The sequence below is a fragment of the Cupressus sempervirens genome, chromosome 2 (assembly GCF_028749045.1).
Source record: "Cupressus sempervirens isolate cs-2001-9-10 chromosome 2, ASM2874904v1, whole genome shotgun sequence".
Lineage (NCBI taxonomy): Eukaryota > Viridiplantae > Streptophyta > Pinopsida > Cupressales > Cupressaceae > Cupressus > Cupressus sempervirens.
The window spans coordinates 137,326,742-137,336,739 of record NC_143119.1 but is presented as its reverse complement, the minus strand read 5'-3'; the positions used below and the strand labels follow the sequence as shown (position 1 = coordinate 137,336,739).

General features: G+C 34.5%; 1 long non-coding RNA gene across 1 annotated transcript; it reads right to left on the bottom strand.

Moving 5' to 3' along the window:
• Nucleotides 1–2,070: 2,070 nt before the first annotated feature.
• LOC149571421 (uncharacterized) lies at nt 2,071–8,404 on the bottom strand. The gene is made up of 2 exons (XR_016359811.1): nt 8,175–8,404; nt 2,071–5,911 (listed from the first exon to the last, which is right to left on the bottom strand). It is a non-coding gene; the product is annotated as an uncharacterized LOC149571421 (long non-coding RNA).
• Nucleotides 8,405–9,998: the final 1,594 nt, after the last annotated feature.

Below are 9,998 nucleotides of genomic sequence, written 5' to 3'. Positions count from 1 at the left end.
CTATTATATGCCTACTTGTCAATTGGCCCTTCATTGACTGCTTTATGCAGTTCTCTCCTAACTTTTCCAAAGAATTCTCCAAGCCAATTACATTTCTAAATACCCTTTTGCAAATTCAAGAACACATCCGAAAATCAAGTGCAGTTATTGTGGACCATACCCTCTGTAATCTCACTTTTACTAGTTTTGAGGACAAATTACCCCCCTTTTCCAAAGGAACCCCCAGAAATACTTCACCCCTGATTCTCAAACTCCACAGTCTCTAGTTAGGTTCCCAAAACAAGGATTTTGACATCAGTTTGCACACAAACCCTTCCCAAATAGGTGAACTACAAAAGCCTTCTTAAATTGGCCCAAAAGCTAGGGCTTGCTCAAAACCCCATCAAAACCCACTGCCAGCTCTGGCAATTGGACTCTACACCATGTACTTGACAACTACAAGTGATTTCAACCATATGAATTCCCCCTTATTAAGGCACTTTTCCCACTGCTATAACCATACCACCATTTCCATGCATATTTCAGCACTTCATACACAGTGTACACCCCACTTTACCACTATCTCTACATATATTTGGTTAGTTTTATAATGTACATGCTAAATGGTGACCATTCTATGAGGATCAGTAGTATGCATTCACAGAATGGACACAAAACCCATCAAGTTTAAATAAAATTGTCAAAACAAGCCAAATATCTTTAAGTTTGTCAGCAGCAATTGGAGGACTATGATAAGATTGAGACCTTAATTCATACACAGAGTTAAGGGTATGTTTGGATCTTATTCCTTAGTCATCCAAGAATACAAAAAACCAACAACAATGATCTATCAATCATTAAATTGCAATATTTAACGAAACTAGTTTGTTTTATTGCATTTCTCAACCACAGTCCATACAATGTATTCCTTTCAATCACCTATGTCATGTAACGCCTTCTAGAGGCTTTATATAGTTTAGGTTCATTAAAACATGCACAAGTCTCGTGATCTAAGTTTCCCACCCAAAACCAACTAACCATTGGTATTTGAAAATTCAAATTTTGAAACTACTTAAATGAACTCCTAATGACTTTAAACTTTAGATCTAGTCTTGTCATGACCTTATTACATCATTTGTCATCCTAGACTCCTATTTGACCTACTAGGGCATCATCTTGCCATAATTACCTATTTTGGTCCTAGGCTCTGATACAAAGCCTCACCTTGGAAAACTCAAGAGGAAATGAATCACTCAACTAAATTGCATCAAGGGGCAAACACACCTTCAAGATTGATTATTACTTCCTCAAATTGTTATCCAACTAACTTCTCTTAATACCAATTCATAAACTGAACTGCGGCAGGAACTTTCTTGACCTCCTATACCAACATTTGTTTTATATACCAACTTAACATATACCGATCGGACCTTTCCTCATTGTAAGTGAAATACATAAGTGACTTGAACATCTACGTATAAAGAAAACTGACCATCAACCCAACTACAAACTGACTATCAAACAGCATTTACCATTATTCAAATCTACACCACCTTTTCTGCATGCGAGATTGAAAACTCGAAAACGGACAAATCATTGAACATGACATACTCTGTCATTCTCCAAATCTGCAAGTTTCTTATTTGAATCAACCTTTGTCCACATCACATATCAGGTATGTGATTTCAATACTTCGGTGAATCTTCGGTGAATACATGAAAAATTCACCGTATTCAATAGCTTTCTTCCGTGCAGATACAAGCGGGGATAACTAAACAGTAAAAACAAAAGAAAATGAAATAATACAATACATGACTCCTCCACAATCCCAGAAACAAATCGCAGAGAGTCTAAACGACTGCCACTTACGAATACGACCCTCAAAACAGCAAATGATTACATTTAACTATTCAGAAAACGTGTTTCCTATAACAATTTCAAAACAGAAAATTTAATTTAGACTAAGGACTGATTGATACGTTGCTGTTCTAAAACAAGTGCATTGATAAGAGCTTGGAATTCTGAATATCGATTTAGCAAAGGAAACAAGGGGAATCACACATCCAAATCACAAAACTACAAAATCTGAAAAAAACATCAACTCTTTCTATTCTTCTCTATCATATCTAATCCCCTTGTATTACAAAATCTGCCTTTTTTAAAATACTTTCCCATCTCCTCCATTGGAAAGATGAAACATCCACACTAAAAACAAGAAATTGAAACCCATTTTGGAATCATGAAGGATTGGTCAAGCATCAGAATCTGCCGCCTACCTTTTTCCATCTGTTTAAAGTTTCTTGTAGCTATTGATTCCTTAGCTGGCTTAATTATTTAAAACACACACAAACACACTTAAAGAAAACTGCCCAACTTAAACTGAAATTAACTTTGTCCTAAGTGTCTATAATTGGATAGCTTATATAATCACTATTCCATTCATGCCACCACATTGTAGGACTTTATTACAAATATCAAAATTTAAACACACTTTAAAACATTACATTAACTTTCTACACTTCCTAGAGCATTTTTAACCATGTTAGTTCCTGTAGCAGAATTTGTCTGGTCTACCATTGCAGCATACTCCCTAGTAGAATGAATCTCAAGTCCTCTTGAGATGAGATGTTGTAGTGATGAACCATGCTTGCTGATTTGTTTCTCTTCCATCCAAATATCTTCTATTGTAGGTTTGTTCTTCCATTTTACTAAATACTGAGTATATTGTTTCCTTTGAGTCTTCTTAGAAACACCTGCAAAAGTAAATATTAGAAAAGAAAAATATTTCTTCATCTTTACTTTAGGCTTATATTCATCTTCCAGTTGCAATCTTGTATTTTCTTGGCCTCGACTCCCTTGGATTTGTCCTTCCTTCTTCATCTTAATCTTTGGTTTGTCTCTTTTTCATAACATGAAAACTATTTGTTGCTGATCATTAATTTCAAGTAACAACTTTATCACATGTAAAACCTCTACTACGGTATACATTTGTAACTCCACCAAATACGCTTGCCAATGAAATTCCTCTTTCTTGTCCTCACAAACATGCCATATCTCCATACATAGAGAATACACAAATACTTGATCCCTTTCATAGCCCACAAACCAACTTTTATATAGTCTCTTCTTTTGGGACTAAATCAGATTTCTCAATCTAAATTTCTTCAGCCTTGTCATAAACATAATCAGAATTTGTTACCTTGTCATAAACATATTCAGCCTCATCTTCTTTTTCCATAACATCATTTCATATCTCTTCTTTGGAAACTTCTTCATGCTGAGTCTCCATGCTAGCACCATGCCTTTTCCATTCTCCCATGATGGCTGCAAACTCTTCCCATAAATCAGATTCTTCTTCGTCACTTGCTGCTACACATTCTTTATCTCCATCTTCATACCATTCCTCTTGACATTTCACTACACCATGCATATTTAAGGATTCATCATTTTCCTCCAAAATCTTGTTCATAGGAGTACCTTCCAGCATTGTACTCATCTCTATTTTCAAAGGACACGTTATTGTTCCAACCATAACTTTATCACATTCAAATCCCATAGGACTTGCCTCTTTACTCCTCTCATCAGCATTTACTTGTTGCATTTCTTCTTGCTGTAATTTATGTTCTTTCTGAATTTCATGTTCATCTTGCATTTTGTATTCTTGCCCTTCCAAAGGATAAACTTACATCTGTCATTATTGAGATTTCTCTCCCAACTTCACATACATCTGCACTCTATATGACTGCCTTCTCCATAATTTCATTATCCTCTACCAAAACTTCTTTCACTTCATCATGCATTGAAATGCTATCCTATCAATAAGGCCTAAACTTCTTGTTTCCTTCCATGTATCATCCTTCAATGGAAACAAAACCATCTTCTTTCCGTCCTTGTGGACGGTATATGTGTTCTCTCTACAATCATATATGGTTGACCTGTCATATTGCCATGCTCTTCCCAAAATCAAATGACAATCTTTTAAAGGAGCAATATCACATTCAATGGTATCAAAATATGGTCCAATGTTAAAAGAAACATGACTTTTCAAGGACATCAATCCCCTGTTCATCTCCTAACCCATATGCTTTATAAGAAAAATCATGAGGTACTCTTGGAAGATTTACTTTTTCAACCATTTCTACAGAGATTATATTTTCAAACGAGCCACTATCAACTATAACTTTGCATACCTTGTTCTTGCACTTGCACTTTGTCTGAAATATAGAATGTCTTTGATGGTGTCTTGTTCTTGTTTCTTCAACTTCTTCCATTATGTTTTCCACTCTCATTTTCCAATCTGAGAAGTTAAATTAACAAGGATCTACTAACTTTATCTTTGATACCAAAAATGATGCAAAGCCTCACCTTGGAAAACTCAGGAGGAAATGAATCACTCAACTAAGTTGCATCAAGGGGCACATACACACATTCAAGATCGATTATTAACTTCCTCAGATTGTTATCCAACTAACTTTACTTAATACCAATTCATAAACTGACCTGCGAAAGGAACTTTCTTGACCTCCTGTAGCAACATTTGTTTTTTGTGCCAACTTAACATATATCGATCGGACCCTCCTCATTGTAAGTGAAATACATAAGTGACTTGAACATCTGCGAATAAAGAAAACTGAATATCAACCCTACTACAAACTGACTATCAAACAGCATTTACCCTTATTCAAATCTACACCACCTTTTCCGCATGCGAGATTGAAAACCCGATAACAGACAAATCATTGAACATGACATACTCTATCATTCTCCAAATCTGCAAGTTTGTTATTCGAATCAACCTTTGTCCACATCACATATCAGGTATGCGATTTCAATACTTCGGTGAATACATGAAAATATTCACCGTATTCAATAGCTTTCTTCCACACAAATACAAGCGGGGATAACTAAACTAGTAAAAACAAAAGAAAATGAAATAATACAATACATGACTCCACCACGATCCCAGAAACAATTCGCAGAGAATCTAAATGACTGCCATTTACAAATACGACCCTCAAAACAGCTAATGATTACATTTAACTATTCAGAAAACGTGTTCCCTATAACAATTTCAAAACAGCAAATTTAATTTAGACGCAGGACTGATTGATACGTTGCTGTTTTAAAACAAAGGCATTGATAAGATCTTGGAATTCTGAATATCGATTTAGTAAAGGAAACAAGGGGAATCACACATCCAAATCACAAAACTCACAAAATCTGAAAAAAAATCAACTCTTTATATTCCTCTTTATTGTATCTGATCCCCTTCTATTACAAAATCTGCCTTTTTTTAAATACTTTCCCATCTCCTCCATTGGAAAGATGAAACATCCACACTAAAAACAAGAAATTGAAACCCATTTTGGAATCATGAAGGATCAGGCATCAGAAAAGGTGTTGCAGATTCAAATAAGGGTAAATGTTGTTTGATAGTCAGTTTGTAGTCGGGTTGATGTTCAGTTTCTCTATTCGCAGATGTTCAAGTCACTTATGTACTTCACTTACAATGAGGAAGGGTCTGATTGGTATAGGTTAAGTTGGTACAGAAAACAAATGTTGCTACAGGAGGTCAAGAAAGTTCCTGCCGCAGGTCAGTTTATGAATTGGTATTAAGTAAAGTCAGTTGGATAACAATCTGAGGAAGTTAATAATCGATCCTGAAGGTGTATGTGCCCCTTGATGCAACTTAGTCGAGTGATTCATTTCCTCCTCATTTTTCCAAGATGAGGCTTTGCATCAGGGTCCTTATCAAGAACCTTAGATAATTTGATCATTACATTCAATATGTCATAACCACAAGCCATTATTGGCTTCAAAATCTCCAAATTCAACCTTGATGATCCTCCATTGCCTTCTTCGTGCCTCAAGGTCTCCCTCCTCTGTCAGGTGCTCCTGCACCACAACTCTTTTAACTAGTCTTCCTATATACCTGCCAATCACCTCCCATATATTACGCCTTGTGCTTCAAGTTTAAAGCTCTAAGTGATGCAAGGTACACTAAGTCCACAAATACAGCTTGGTTGTTAGAGAGTTACAAATCAGCAATGTTACAATGTTAGAGAGTTACAAATCAGCAATGTTACAATGTTAGAGAGTTACAAATACAGCCAGGTTAAAGGGTCGTAAGTGTCTTATGAATTATAAAAGGAAAAACTAAACCTTGAACTTGTACATTTCAAGATGATTAGAACATAATATTAATCATTTACGGTTATCAATCTTGCCATTAAATTTAAAAAAATTGTGCAAGGACAACTAGGGATTCATTATATAGACTAAGACAGCTAGTCAAGCTATCTGAACAAAAAATTCTACTTTCAAGTTTTAACATTCTATAAGTCAATCAACCATTAATAAAGCTGATAATAACTGGTAAGTGAGGAGTAATGAGAATATACAAATCTCTTTTTACAGGTTGGTGCTGCTACTTATTTATTAAATGCTGCTGATCATTAACTCTTGAAGCTATTTAATACATGAAATTTTATCGAATATATTACCACCTTAAAAAATTGGGGCCAAGGTTACCATCAAGAATCAAGAGCTCTAGTCTCATCTTGAATCAGACTTAATGTATAACAATTTCAATCTCATGTTTAGAATTGTGATATTTAAGGGTTTTTTTTTTTTTTTGAGAAAGATAATAAAATGTTTTATGAAATTATGGTAATGAATAAAAGTTTTGTCTGGACTCCAAATTTACTTAAAATGATTTCTATTTTACAAAGGCTGTCAGACTCTTAGTTTTACATTTACTATTGAAGGACTGATGTCTCATTCATTTTAAATTAGAACTACACTGTTTTGTGACAAATAGATAAATTTATAAGGGACCATTGATTTCTACCTGAAAAAATCATTTTATAAGCATTGTGCAGTGACAGATACCTAAATGTGTAGGTGATCGCTTATTTCTATTCTGAATTAATCATTTTATGAACATTGTTTCATGACAGGTACCTAAATGTATCTGTGATCGCTTATTTCTATTCTGAATTAATCATTTTATGAAAATTGTTTCATGACAGGGACCTAAATGTATGCGTGATAGCTTATTTATTCTGAATTAATCATTTTATAAACATTGTATCATGACTGTTACCTAAATGTATACATGATCACTTAATTATATTCTGAATAAATCATTCTATTAACATTGTTTCATGACAGATACCTGAAAGTATAGGTGACACTAATGTGCACAGGGATAAAATGAATCAAGATAGGGGGTAGTTTTTCCACCAGACTTCATTTGGTGACTGGTAACAGCATATGAGTACTCTAGAAGAGGAAAGCAGAGAACTTTGAGTTAAAATGCTTTGAATTAAATACATTCAACTTTGAGCAGACTTTTATCTGAATCAGAGCAAAGAAATACCGACATGATCGCACCATCATAAAACTATCGGATCATACAAAGATGACACTCACATGACACAGATCAGAGAATGACATAATCACAATGACTCTTGGAGTAAATGAAATAAGACTACCTCAAATAATTCATGGAATTAAAGGAGCCTAGAAATATTTAGAGGCAGGGGTCACCTAATTTGGTGCGGGCAGAAAATTCATGGGTACAAGGGATGAAAAGGATTTAGGGGCTAGAAATACATCTGAGGCAAATCTTGGAGACATTAATAAGTTGCCGAAACCAAACAATAGGATCTAAGGAGGAGTCCATAATCATGATAGAAAACGGGTAAAAGTTGAAACAGAGGACAAGGCGATCATGACCATGATTGTTGAACTCCATAACTCAGTTCAGATCCGAGATTCCAATCAAGCTACAGAAGGACAGGATTTGGCCTACCGAGGAAAAATATGATGTTATAATACCAAGTTACTTCATTGCAGAGAATATATATAATAAACTTATGTTGGCTTAGAAACAGGACTTATTGCTGCTAGCTGGATCGATGTTATGTTCACTGATTTGCTTTGATTATATTTTTCGATATAAGCTATAATCTAACTTTAACGAACAGTTGAACAGATATAGAGATTGAAGGAAAAAATAATTCATCAAAGAGACGATCTAGAAAGTAGGAAGACCAGGCTAATCTTCAAGGATTTAGTAGGCGAACAATTTTCTCTCCAAACAAATAGCTAATATTATAACTTGACATCTAAAACTCTCTTTTGATTCTTGCCCCAGGTTAAGTGATAAAAAAAAAATGAAATTTACTTACCGAAGTCTTCTGTCCTTGTCCAACCAGAAAGAGAAGAGATTTGATGACGAGCAATCTTCCAATCCTTGATTCCAACTTGCAAACAGCCATTGAAACAAGCGATATTTTCATCCCGGTGTTTTCCCAACAACACGGCAGAATCAACTTCACGTCTGAAAAAGGCGGCCCAGATGCATAAATCCATTCTTCCGTTTCAGAATATGCACCCCTCCGATGTTCGCTACCCTCGAAGAGAGTGAAAATGAGGGGATGAAAATATCAGCTGTTTCGATGGCTGTTTGCAAGCTGGAATCGATGGCTTTGCCCTACTCCAGTTCTCGACAGCTTTTCCAGTTCTTCGATGTCGAGGAAAACCCTAAGGCCCCTTCCAGGGAGGGATTCAAAGTGGTGGTCGACAAAAGATTTCAAACCCTAAGTCACGATCCAGAGAGAGATTTGCGGAGGTCGTTGAAGGAAGTATTTCTCGCATCTCTTCCACGAAAGCTGAGAAACCCATTAAATTCGTTGTCGCTATTGTGGTGAGCATGATCCCCAAGTCCAATAGGCCTTGCAATTTTGTGTGTTTTTTCAGTTGTAAATAATTTTGGTTTGTTTATGCCTAATGATAGCTAAATTAAAACAAAATTCATTTATGCATCATATTTAATTTATTTGACAACGGAATTTGATATAAAATTTATTCTTAACAAATTATTTAAAATTTTAAATCTTTATATATGTTTGAAATTTTTTAGAATTATTTAAAATGTTTAATTTTAGATTCAAAGCATTGATCATGATTCATTTAAATGTGTCACACCTCTTTTATTTGATACTTTTATGCGCATGTGTTTATTAATTGATGTCCTAAATGAAATTTACTATTTTCAATAATGGTTTTGTACATGTTCGTTAAGCGGGAAAGATCTAATCCAAACAATAGTTTTGTTGCTCTAAATGGTTTTTAATTATAATGATACAGTGGTATAACTTTTGTGCCCTAAGTTGTGTAGACTAATCGTAGTTTTGCAGACTTTGCCCTAAGCGGATTCTAGTTTTAGAATTTAGGTTATTTCTAACTTAAATCCTTAATTTAGTTTTTGGTTATGCCTTAACTATAGTCGAAACTATTGATTATTATGTGGAGTGAACTTAATTTGAATAGCAATATGCTCATGGACATGGTGATGCAATTACATGATGAAGATCTTGTTTACTCATAATTTAATATCAAGGTTTAACCACTCGTCTGATTGGATGCAGGAAGAACATGAACCAAACCCAAAGGGGGAAGAAGTATCACTGGGAAAGGGGATGTTGAATGATCAAGTTCCAGACATCCTAGAGGTGGTAAGATCTAGAAAATTTGTACCTAGGTGGCCAAGGTGACCAAACTTTAGGGACTCGCCATTTCATTTTCTCCTAATCATTTGACAAATTATTATCTTAAACCTTAACCTGATCAATCTAGAGTCATAGAAAATGGCGGGTAGCTTATCATATTTTATTCATCTCAACTCTTTCAATCATGAAGATATTCTCACCTTAATTAAGTTGTTATTAAATTAAGATAGGGTCTTAGTATATAGCTAAAAATATTAGAAATTAAATTATATTAATTAACTCCAAATTGGTTAAGACCCTTTTTCTATCATTTTTTGTATCGTGGAAATATCCCTCAATGGATATGTTCTCTCTTACTATAAACCACTTAACAATTTAAATATTTGATCCCACTTCTTACATTCAATTTAATTTTCCTAACAATCATTTTCATCTCTCTATTTGTTTCACAGATCATATAATACATTATAAAATCCATTTTTTATTGAAGGACAGGAAAAA